This window comes from Cavia porcellus, unplaced genomic scaffold, assembly GCF_034190915.1.
Source record: "Cavia porcellus strain 051 isolate PalLab524CR breed Dunkin Hartley unplaced genomic scaffold, mCavPor4.1 scaffold_6, whole genome shotgun sequence".
In the NCBI taxonomy this organism is placed as follows: Eukaryota; Metazoa; Chordata; class Mammalia; order Rodentia; family Caviidae; genus Cavia; species Cavia porcellus.
In genome coordinates this window covers 11,457,245-11,470,123 of record NW_026947489.1, presented here as the reverse complement: position 1 = coordinate 11,470,123, position 12,879 = coordinate 11,457,245, and the positions used below count along the sequence as shown (strand labels likewise).

The 12,879-nt window shown below is 40.1% G+C and overlaps 1 long non-coding RNA gene across 2 annotated transcripts in view; it reads right to left on the bottom strand.

Annotated features, from left to right (window-relative positions):
- Positions 1 to 3,342: 3,342 nt before the first annotated feature.
- LOC134476237 (uncharacterized) overlaps positions 3,343 to 12,879 on the bottom strand; it is a 74,460-nt gene continuing 64,923 nt past the window's right edge. For both annotated transcript variants that reach the window (XR_010047810.1, XR_010047809.1), the window contains one exon: positions 3,343 to 4,612. This is a non-coding gene — a long non-coding RNA (uncharacterized LOC134476237). The remainder of the gene's footprint in view (positions 4,613 to 12,879) is intronic.

Here is a 12,879-nt window from a genome sequence, read left to right as displayed (position 1 = left end):
TTTAAGATCATTTTTAATTTTAATTTTTCTGTAGTTTCTTTTTAATGCCTTTATAATTTTACTTTTTAGCACTTAAAATGTATTATTCTTTGAATCCATTGCAATGTGAAGCACAAAGCATGAATCCAACATTTTTCTACCCTAATTACCCCAAGATTTTGTACATTTATAAGCCACTCTACCAGCCCCTCCACATCCTGGAGCTCTCCAATGGGACATTCTTAGTCTACCCATCACTCATCCTGAGTCTATGCAGGACCCACATGGGTGCCCAGCATGGTCTGCAGTATCTCATTGCATGTCCTTCTCTGCAGAAGAGATCCATCAGCAGACAACACAGAGAATACCACCCATTAAAATGGGCAGATCTAAAATAACCAGGTACTTCTCTATCTCCTCACATTTATAATGAGATTCCTTATAAGAACCACCCACACTTTCAGTCTTCAGTTTCTCTCCTCCAATTCGGTCTCCTCACTACTCCAAACCTGTGCTTGTCCAAGTCATCAGTGACCTTCACATTGACCTTTATCCATCAACCTCACTTGGCCCATTGATTAGCAGCATCTTCGCCTCTAGCGGGACTGCTTCTTTGCTTGACTCTGGGGCTGAGTCCTTCTTGCTCTCTTCTTCTCGCCTAGGAGCCTGCCTCGCTCTCTTTTCTCAGAGTCTCCTTGTCACCCATGGTCATCACAGCTTAGCTGTACACAGGGCACAGTCCTCAGGCCTCGTCCCTCTATCTGTGCTCTCTCCCACACCCAGCCTCCTGAGATAAGTGGCGATAACCCTTAGGGTTCTCTCTCCATCCTAGACCTCAACACACAACACCACATTTACATTGCTCAGCAGCTCCACTTGGCTATTTAGCTGGACATTGGAAACTAACAAATCCAGAAATAAATATTCCCTCTAGCTGCCAGGTCTGCACTTTCATCCTTTCCTCACGCCAATAAATGCCAAATTCATTCTCACAGTTGTTTAGCAAAAAATATCAATGCGTCTTGATTTTTGTCTTTGTCTTGCATCATGCACTCAGTCAGCAAGCCTGCCATGTCTTCTGAACCTGATTCCTTCTTACCATGCTGGTTGTCGAGTCCTCCTGCAGCCTCCAACCTAGTCTCTAAACCCTGCTCTTCCCCCACAGCCAGGATGGGATCCTGTAAAAGCCAGGTCATGCACCTACTTAGTCTGCAAAGAGCTCCCTCCAGCGGCCCCTTTGAACTTGCGGGAAAGCCTCTGCAGGACCTGCTGGCCCATTTCTCTGCTCTCACATCTCCCGTTCTCTCTTTGCTTCCCATGCTTACACAATGCTGGCCTCTGCAGACCCTTGTAGAAGGAAAGGACCCTTCCTAGAGCAGTGCGTTTCCACTCGCAGTTCCCTTCACCTGGCATCCTGTGCTCAGGTACCCACATGGCTGGCTCCTCTGTGTCCTTCATGTGAACATCCTGATTCTCTATCCAACATCCTATCCAAGTGGCCCTCCTTCACGGCTGTCATACACCCAACATTGTCACCCTCGCTGCTTCACCTCCCTCCGCAGCACCTGGCTGCATCTTTCTGATTCTTAGGTCATGGTTGTCACAGACCACGCTCCAAAGCCAAGCCTCATGACATCAGGGCTTCCACCGCCAAATTCCCAGTGCCTAAGGGACAGCTGATCCAGGGTAGGCTCCAGAAATATGAGATGAGGAAGTGAAGAAATTTACCCTGAAGTGTATTTGGTACTGAAGCTGCTTTCTGTAGCATAAGTAGATGTAGAATCAAGGGGTCATGACTGACAGCTCAGTTCAAGGAACAGATAAGACTTGGTCCTTCTCTCAATCAGGCATTAACCAGGGATAAAACGTGGAGAAGTCCATTCAATGTGAGTGTCTAGGATCTTCGCCAGAAGATAAATTTGTCTGTATTACTATGTCTGCTTCACTGCAATTTGGTTAGAAAGTATGAAAGACTTTATATTTTACAGATCAGTACTATCAATCCTCCATGACCCTTATCATCCTCCAGGTTTTCTCTGCCTGGTAGATAGCAATTCTGCCTACGCAGGCATCAAAACCAGCACTCAGGACACCTTCTGCACCTCTCCAGTACCCAGCAAGTCACAGTACAGCACACTTCCTTAACTTTTATCAGTGTCACTCACCTCTCTCTCCTCATAGAATCTGTATTTTAGAGTAAGTTTCCTTCCTTATATTACTGAGAATTACTGGCTTCTCGAATGTCACATCCTCAAACTAATTCTTCACTCTGCAATGCAGATATGTTGAAGTTTTCCCTTTGCCTCGAATTTATCAAATATTCTTCCTGACTTCGAGTTAGGGTCAGGCCCCAAGGTCAAGCACAAGAGATGTTCCATGTGGATGTACTTCACTATACCCACATACTGCCCTTCATTACTAATGTTCCTCAGAAATATGCAGGTACTTATGTCTGGGCCCTTGCATATGCCATTCACTCTTCCCAAAGCACCCAGCTGTCCCTTGTCGCTCCTAACTCCTGACTTGTGTCCTTCCCCAGTCCTCCGTGGCACTTGCCAGGGTGTATTGTTGGTTTAAGTGTCTGCATCTCCAAATTAGACTCTAACAGGAAATGGTTCTTGCTAATCCCAGCCTTGGGACTAGTAATTGTGGATGCTCAATGGGTGTAAATATGTTTCTAAATGGACAGAGAAGCACTTTGAATGTTTACCAAGCACTAAACAAGTGCTATTAAGCCAGTGTCACTGCAGGGTGGGAAACCGCTCAGAGGAGAGGTGTCTGGGGAAGGTCGGGGCTCTTGCTTTTCCTGCTGTGTCCTGTTTTGTGCTTTTCCAGTCAGAGTCACATTGCACATTTAGCATTAATCACCTGTTCACTGCATATCTGCCCCTCTGCCAACGCAGCCCCAGATTGCTGTGTACAAATGAGAAGGCTGATTATTCAGCTTATTTTGGGATGCCAAACAGAGGCCCACTTTGACTCACCATTCAAATAAACATCCTACCTACAGGACTTTGATTCCAGCTGGAAATGAACCAGGCAGCTATGCATTCTCTCATATTTACAGGAGAGGAACTCTTGGCCTTGAAATTCATCCCTTTAGGTTGGCCCAGGGCCAGCAAGTGAAAGCAGCAGGGCAAATGTCCGCTGCACATTGAGTGCATATCTAGAAAAAACAAATATCAAGGGGCACACGCTGTGAGCCCAAGAGCCATCAAAAGCACAGAGCCCTGAACAGCGCCTCACAATTTGGTTTTCTTCCAACACATTAAATTGGGCCATTAACGTAAATGAAAGGTTTCAGATTTATTTCATTGACAGATGGAAATTAATTCACAGGAACCCAACCAGCACAGGCTAGAGGATATTTAATTTCATTTATTTTTAATTACACAAGTAGCACATGAATCTATTGTGATGATAAAAAATTCAAACAATACAGATAAGTTTACAATCCCTCTTGACCACTCACCATTCGTGATTTCCTCTCCTTAGGAGACAGGGCTGAGGTCAGCTGGAAGTGTCACAGGGCATGCACACGAGTACACGTGCACACACGCTAACATATCAGAATGAAATAAGATTACAGACCCTGCATTCCACAGTGAGACCAAAGACCCTCACCAAGGAGACATCACGGAAAGCGACTGAAGAATTCATGACTCTTTTCTGATTTCCAAATGGAATGAAATACATTCCATTTTTCTTTTAATACTTTTAGGAAGTTTTAATTGTGTAGGCATTTAGTTTGTCTAGAATTTTGCTTTCACAGTATGAGGGACTAAATTCGATTTACTTTTTCTCCAATAGATAATAGGTTATTTTAACACCCTTCACTGAGTAGTTACCAAACTCTGGTGTGAAAGGTCGCTTTATACTAACACTCTAAATAACCCCTGGTCACTTGCTGAGTTGTTTTCTGAATCGTCAGTCTATTTGTAGATTTATCTATGGACGTATTTATTAGAATTTAATTGTACCTTCTTTTCTAGAAGTTGAGGACATTACATGAGGAATATGCTTCCTAGGATTGTAGATTTTCCAGGATCACAATGATGGTATTAGCAGCACCAGGTGCCTAACTCAAGCCCCACTTGCTAAGGCAGGCTCTAGTCTTACCCTCACTCCAGGTCCTTCTGCTCAGAGCTCCAGCATCTCTGGAATGCTCTTGCCTTCTGCCTCTGAGCATCTTCTAGGCTAAGAAAGACCCCTTCTGCTTTCCACTCCCCCATTACCACCCCTAGAGGAGGCCTTGTGAAGGGCCCCAACTCCTGCACCACTGCCCGACCCTCCATGGTACACGGCTGCTTATCCCGAGGGCTCCTCCTCACTGTCTTCTGCAAGGCACAGGGACCTTGCCTTTTCCACTGATTCCCACTTCTTTCTGTAGCACTGTCCTTGGAATCCGGCCTAAGGTAGCGGGATGCCATTATCCTCTTAGAGGGAGGATTAGGAACAATGTGATGGTCCTGTAACACTGGCCCACCGTCCAGAAGACAGGTGCTCCAGGGCCTGTGCACCCCACTGTCCAGAAGGACCGGGGATCTGAGTCAGCTTCTCCTTAGTTCTCCCAGCAGAGGCCTCTGCTCTGGTCCACAACCTTAGGTGGATGTCAGCATCCTTCGACTCATCTCTGCAACAGGGAGAATGGGGATTTTATGAGGCTTTTGTGAGAATTTATGAGATTATATTTGTTTAGTTCATTGCAAGTGAGCCACTTACCTGCCACTTACCTTTCCACCTTCCTTAAATTAAGGAATCAGAGGAAGCATCACACCCCTCTAAAGCTCCACAACTGCAGTTACTTTTGTGCTCAAAAAGTGCTCCATATTTCTGGGCATGTAGCTCAGTGGTTTAGCATTTGCCTAGCAAGCAGGAGGCCCTGGATTCAATCCCCAGCACCGTGAAGAAAAAAAAAACATAGCAAAGGATGTCTCCATATTGACTTACTGGTGTCAAGCTTTTTATTTTTCCTTTAGGAAAACATTTGTATTTTCAGAAGATAGATATTTAAATGCTTGTATCCGGATTCTGGCTTAGCTAGCTCCATCATCTTTTGATTGGTTTGTTGAAACAAATCAGGAGTGCCCAGGGGACTGGCCCAGAGTATAAGGCACAGCTTCATTTAATTATAATCATCAAAGTTAATGAGGGCCATAAACTGTCTCATAACATACCGACAGGCAGAATGAGCGGAGGTCAACCTAGATACAGTGCTATCAAAGCTGGCCCATCAGAAACGGCCCATCTGAACAACATCCTCTTCATACATCGGAAAAGATAATGGGAACTTAGGCTGTTTATTCGTGATCATTCTGTTTTCCTGATATGCGAATTCACTCCTATATATTTCCCACTTAGGACCACTTTCATTGTGTCCCACAGGTTCAGGTATGTTGTATCTGTATTTTCATTTAATTATAAATATTGTTTCACTTCTTCTGTAATTTCATCTCTTACCCATGGGTTGTTCAGGAGAGTTTTGTTTAATTTCCAGTGTTTATGTATTTTTTGCAGTTTCTTTTGCATTAATGTCCAATGTCAGTGCACTATAGTCAGATAATATGCATGGGATAATTTGAATTACTTTGCATTTAGTTAAGCATGCTCTATGGGCTAATATATAGTCTATTTTAGAGAACATTCTACATGCAGTTGAAAAGAATGTATACTCAGATGTTGGGTGGAATACTCTGTGTCTTAAGTCCATTTGTTCATAGGTTTGCTTCAGTTCTGGGTTTTTTTGCTGACTTTTTTCTAATTAGTTTATCTCTTTTTGACAGGTATTTCCCAGAAGATCTGAAAGCATCATGAGACAGTGATACATGTGCACCCATGTTTAGAACACCACAATTTTTAATAACTAAACCTTGGAACCAACTCAAATGCCCATCAACCATGAAACAGATTTTTAAAAATGTGGTATGTTATATAATGAAGTATTACTCAACTATAAAGAATAAACATGAGGGAGGCTTCTATATGTAAATGGTTGCAACTTGAGACCACTCTCATACACGAAATAAATCAGGTTCACATATGTAAATATTGTATTCTCTCCCTAGTGTAAAAAACTGAAAGAGTAGATAAGAGCCAAACTGTACAATAAATATTGTGAAAATGAAAGGGAAAGAAAGTGCTCAAAAGGAAAGAACAACTGGGACAGAGGAAAGGAGAAAAGAAAGAAGGGAAAATATAGATAGATAAATATAGTACTAATTTCTGTTAGTTTATCAAAAAGAATAGTTTTCCCTTTTATTGTTTGATTGATCATTATTATGCCTAAATCTTGTAATCTGAACAACTACTTTGAAGATAACAATATATAACATATTAATTAGTGTTAATTTCCTATTATTTTGTTTTGAACCTCTGTATCATCAATTTTATTTTTTTTAATTTGTTATTTTGTTTTTAAAATAAAAAAGGTAATGAAACCATGGGTAATTTTGTGAAATTTGGAGAAAGTCAATTGTAGGTTAAAACAACAACAGAGTTTCAGTTTTATATTCTGGTAAATTTTTGATCCCATATCAGGCAAGTGATTTTGTCTGTCAGTGAGTTTAAAGAGAAATTGTAGTATTTTTAGTCAAAACTTTATCTCACTAACTTCAAAATAACATGGAAACTTTTGGGAACAGAGCCATATATGAAAAGGTAAAAAAAAAAAAAAAGTAAGATTTTCCTGTATCTATCTGAATGGGCCTATTTGTGTGTGTGTGTGTGTGTGTGTGTGTGTGTGTGCGCGTGTGTGAGTGTGTACAGTACTCAATAAATGTATTTATTTTACCTGCTTCTAAAGTTTTACACTTGAGTTCTTGTAATACTATCACAGATTTTTTAAATGAGGTCATATTCCTATAATAAAAAATTAACAATTGTAAACTATGCAATTTAGTGGCATTTAGTACATTCACAATGCTGTGTGGCAATCACATCTTCCTAACTCCAGAACATCATCATCACCCCGAGAGTAAACCTCGTATCCATGAGGTCAGCCCCCACGCCCACCCTGCCTAGCCCCTGCCAATCACTACACTTTCTTCCTCTATGGAGATGCCTGCTCTATACGCTTCCTATAAAAGACACCACAACTCTGTGACCTTTGCATCTAGCTTCTAGCTTCTTCCATTTAGCATGTTTTCCAAGTTCATTCATTTCTCAGGGTTGGTATCAGGACTTCATTCCACTTTAACAATGCATAATATTCTACTGTATTTATATATCACATTGTTATGCACATACCCATGAAGCCTTTGGTTTGTTTCCGCCCTCGTCTATTGTTAATAATCCTGCTATGATCATGAGTCTACAAGTACCTGTTTGAGATTTTGTTTTCAATTTCCAGGGGTGTATATCGAGGAGTGGAATTCCTAGATGAAATGATAATTCTATGTGTGACTTTTTAAGAAAATAGTGAGGCAAGCATTCATGAAGCAAATGCACAGAAAAAGGGGAAGACATAAGTCAGCTTACACACACACAGACCCACACAGAGGCACACAGTGTGTCACCCTCCATTCTGATCGCCTATTGTGATGATGAGGGCACCTGGTGAAAGAAAAGTTCTACAGCGATTCTGTTGATCCCTTTCTCCTCTCCCAAGCACATGATGTCTAATTTGAGATTCTCCTGACAGAGGTCTAGTGCAGCACCGACTTGCCCTGCTCCCTGAGGTTCTGCCAAGAGCAGATGACAACACCTTTCCTTGCTTTTTATGGGGTACAACTGTGTAACATGCCAGTATGAGACAGATAGGGTTTTCTGGCACCATTCTGAACAGCAGCCTTCGACCTCTGCAGAAACAGGATGGCAGAGGTCAGAGGCTGTAGACTATCAGCACAAAGCTAAGTTTCCTGTTCCGGCTGCGCTCCAGGAGTCAGACAGAGTTCACAATGAAACAAGAAGAGGAGCATGTTGGGGAGTCCCAGAAAGTCTGCAGCAGCCCAGACAATCAGGACTCTGACTTTGCTGAGTCAAGGAGAATCTCACTCTCAATAAGCATGCTTTCAGTTAATACATTTCAGGCAGCTTCTTTCAGCAAACCTGTTAGAGACAAAATGGAAATCACACCGAGAATAGTACTGGTTGTACACAAAATGTTACTCCTCATTCTTAAGTTGCCAGAACAGAGTTGGAGAAAGTTTCATAGGCTGCATGGGCCATGATACAGCTACTGAGTGTCAGAAACCACTAGCACATCCCTACCCGTAGCTCCCCTCTCTATTTCTTATACAACATCTTAAAATCCCTGCCCTACAGGCATCGTAGAAAACACTTTAAAAGATTAGTCATCCTTCACTGAGAAAGGCCAAGGGAAGTTGAGTCATCTTAGATCTCATTAGAATAGGCAATGTTGTAAAAAAAAAAAAGTGAAAAACATTAACCTTAGTTCCACAAATATTTTTAGAAGGTAAATTTACCCTGCTGTTTTTAAAAAATAAGTGCATGGATGCATGCATGTTCTCAAAAAATCCAGAACAATATATCTGACCTTAGCATATAACACCCTAGAGAAACAGTAAGAATTAGAACTCATGAATAAAGAGCTATCTGAATATCAGGTACTAAGTACAGTGAAGAAGCTGGTTTTATAGCAGTTACAACATCAACCAGCTCCCTTCACAAGAAGTGGCCTAGTATTTAAAAAGAGCAATGCAGATAAATGATACTGCCCAGCAGGCAAAGCCCCACTGCTCTCTCTGCTGTTGGGCAAATCCCTGCAGCGCAGTTTAACAGTGTGCAAAGTGAAATTTGTGAGTCATTGCTTCATTAAATCCAGGAAATAAAGATGCCGTCATTCTTTGTTGTAAACATGTACTAGCGCGCCACATATCAGGAAGCTGGGACTTTGCTGATAAATGTAACTGATATCTAAACCCCATGATAAGGACGCACAATGCAGAAGGAGAAGCTATTCAGTAAATGCAGGGTAGCAGACATGCGCTAGTATTGGTCCCTCGTGACCTCAGAGATACCCCTCAGGGAACAGAGGATGGAGAATCTAACCAGGGTGCCCGAGTTATCACACAGAGAGGTAACTTCATCTCGGGTCTCTAGTCACGCAACCCAGACTTCCTGCTTCGCCACATTTACCTCTGCATGCGGTGCTGATGCTGGGGTGAGTGGGTAAAGGGCCTTGTGCATTGCTGTCTGCATTCTTTCCCTCTTCCCACAGCCCAGTGAAACCTCGCAGTGAAAGCCTCCAATGCAGAGCGCTAGCATTTCAATGTGGAGGTCTACCCCAAAAGCATATTAGAGAAGAGAACACTAATAACAACAACCCGATCTATTGGGAACTTACTATGTGCCAATCTAAATGTTAACGATGCATTCTATACCAGACAAACACAAAGTCAGGTAAGAACCAAATAATTAAATTAATTTAATTAATCGTACAAAACTATACCACTGAAAATCTCTTCATGAACCACGGGCTCACTGCACATTGGAATATTTGAATGCAGTTGAGGCCTCCCATTCATGGGTTACCGTGTTTTCCAGGAATGTTGTGTTGAATCTAGCAATGTGGGGAATGCTTTAAGGATTGAATGTTAAAAAATAAAATCATTTTTGCAATTCTCAAAGGAGATTCGGAAACTTATTTCAGTGAGTCTGACAGCATCTTCATCTGGCTGGTGATACCAGTAGCATCTTTTGCATATGTTGGATACACTCCACTTATTTAATTTAATCTTCAAAACACAATATTTTTCAGAGGCTCCAATAGACTAAGCCATCCCAGATTGCATCGATAATAGATGGAGTCAGCCTTTGAGTGCACATACTCAGGAGTGCTGTCTTTGTCCTAAGAATGGTTGAGTGTTCATTCTCAGTAAAGTTGGGTCCAACTCTCTGTGACTCACCCAGTCAGCCCTGAAGCTATCCCTTCACAGCCTACTGGAAATAAAACCCTGAGGTTGAGCAAACTTTGACACTGGAGTCCTGCTGAAGTTTGACCTGCAAAAGAGAGCTCTCAGCTTTCTGAACCAACGGCATCTCATTTTCCAAAGTTACCTATTTATGCTAGGTTGCAAAGAACAGGTAGGACTAAAACAAAGCAACACATACCTCACTATCAAATATGGTTAGATTGTTCAGGAAACTTGCCAAATAAGGAAAGGTCTTAATGTGTAACAGTTAGCAGTAGCCTCGGGGGAACTTTGGAGGATTTCCTAATACCTCCAATAAAAAATTGGTGACTCATGACATGAGGAGAAATAGCATCTTTCTTGGAAAAGTATTTCAGGCTTTGTTTTTAAAATGCTTTTACTCCAATACCAGCACTCTGGGAGGCTGAGGCAGTACTGTAAGTTTGAGCCCAGTCTGGCAATTTAGCCACTTAGCAAAACCTTGTCGCAAAATAAAATATATAAAAATAGATGGAGATGGAGATCATTTTGAAATTGAAAAAGAAGAAGGAGAAGGAGGTGGGAGGAAGAGGAGAAGGAAGCAGAAGAGGAGAAAAAGCAGAAACAGAAGTGCTCTAAATAACATAACTCAAATAACTTGCAAATATAAAGATCAGCCTTTGGCTCTGTAATAGATACTTCACACAGCACAGGAATTAGACTGCTGCTTTCTTTTTAAGGTCCTGAGAAAACTTTCTGTGTTAGTTACTTTTCCTCATTGCTGAGACAAAATCCAAAGTAAAAGAAGAACGGTTTATTTTGCTCAGCGTTTATAGAGGTTTCAATCCATAAGTGACTGACTCTATGGCAAGAAGACATGGCAGAGGGACTCACAGAGGAGAAATTGTTCATGGCAATTAGAAGGTAGCAAGCAGCAAGGGATAAACAAGGTCAAGGAACAAGCAGCAATAATAGCTTTTTCTGTACTTTTGTGTTCTATTTGAGCTGCTCATCCTAAAGGTAAGGTAGCACTCATACCCAGAACTAAACCAAATCAGTCAGTGGACTAATTTAATAATCACACACCCTTAATCACAAAGATCATGCACTTTTACAAACAAAGATAATATGAATATTCCTATGTATATCTTTTCAGACTTACTGTGTGAGATTTTCCTCTAGAACATATTTTTTAGAAGACTCGTGTCAAGCGGGGATGCTCCTTTTCATCCTTATAATATATCATGTGGCTAAATGTTTAAAGTAGTTGTACAAATTTTCCTTTCCAACCAAACGTTGTAAGATCTTGTGTTTCTATTTCCTCACCAACATTAAGCATTTTTGGAATTTTCAATTTCTACCAACATGACGAGTATTCAATATATCATTTTTTTTTCCTTTTCCTTTGCCTGATAATAATGAATCTGAGTATTCTATTCATATCTTGATGGAACATTTAGGTATTTTCTTCTATAGATAACCTGGTTATGAAATTTGGCCATTTTTCTAGTGGAATTATTTATCTTTCTATTAACAATTTTAAATGTACTTTATACAGTACAAAGAACTATATTAGTTATCTGTAAATATGCAAATATTTTATCCAAGGGTTTTTATCTCTTTTCCTCTACTGTTTTAAAGTACTATATTTTTTTTAAAAAAAATGTTTTGATCAAGTTGAATTTCTCATATCCTTTGTGTTTGTTCTGAGTCTTTACAAATCTAAAATATCCTATTCCAGTATTACAAAGATATCTCCTTATATGTTTTTTATAGAAGAATGCAAGTTTATACATTTTAGTTCCTTGTTCTATGCAGGGGTGATTGTTGTATAGAATGTGAAAAAAGAATACATTTCATTTTTGTATGATAGATAACCAAATGTTCCGAAGCAATTGATTAAGCAGACCGTACTTTTGACAGCAACTTACAATATAACCTGTTCATACTTCAAGTGTCTGTGTAACCATGAGCACATTTCTGGTGTCACATACTTATTCCATTGGTTTGTATCCCTGGCATGTGACAATGTCACACTGGCCACATTGCTCTACTTTTAAAATAATTCTTGATTTCTGGTTTCACTTACCCTATGTCCTTCAAAAAAAAAAGCTCCAATGATCTGTTTTTTATGATTTAGAATCACTTAATCAATTTCCACCCAATCTGCCAATATATTAGTATTTGATCTCTAGATTAACAAGAATCAAAACTTTTGTCATTTTTAAGTCCTCCTATCCATAAGTTCAGATTATCTGTCTTACCAGTGTTGATGTGTTAAAGTAAATTTCAGTGACAGTTTATATATTTTCCATAAATATGAAAGACAACTCTTATTAAATTTATTTGTAGAAATCACGTGTATTTTCTTGCTAGGATAGTCTTTTCTAAGTAGCCTTCATATTTGTTACTGGTGACTACCAATACGATTGATAATGCTAAAAAATAATCTTATCTCCATAAAATTTCTAAACCCTCATTAATAAGACTAGTTTTTCTGGGTGTTACAAGATAACCACTATTTCCATTATTTAATCCCTCACACTATTAGCAAAGACATATGCTCAGGATGGAGGGATAAGTTCAAAACTCATGTCATGAACTAGGTCGACAATGGGTCAACAAACTAATTATTAAAGGGCTTAGAGTTTGGAACCCACCTCTACTTTATAGGTCCAAAGATTTTTGTAGTAACTGGTTTCAGAGAACACATAGAGCTTGAAGTACATAAAATACACTTACTTTATATCACAAAAATAGCAATGTTTAGTATCTACAATATTTATATCCGTGTTTTATCCTACAGAGAGACCTATAAAGGAAGCTAAATCTCTACCTGAGGGTACTTTAATGCATAATAAAGTCACACAAGGATATTATATTAAGGTAGGCTGAAGGACACATTGCAGAATAGCTACTGGATCTGAATCTCATCACTATAGGGTAAGATGTGACAGTTATGGCTGGAGATCATACAAACAGCTGATGTTGTGGTAAAAGTCTTTTTACACCTAGGTTTAGCTCTGTTTTTATATTACTTCACTACAGG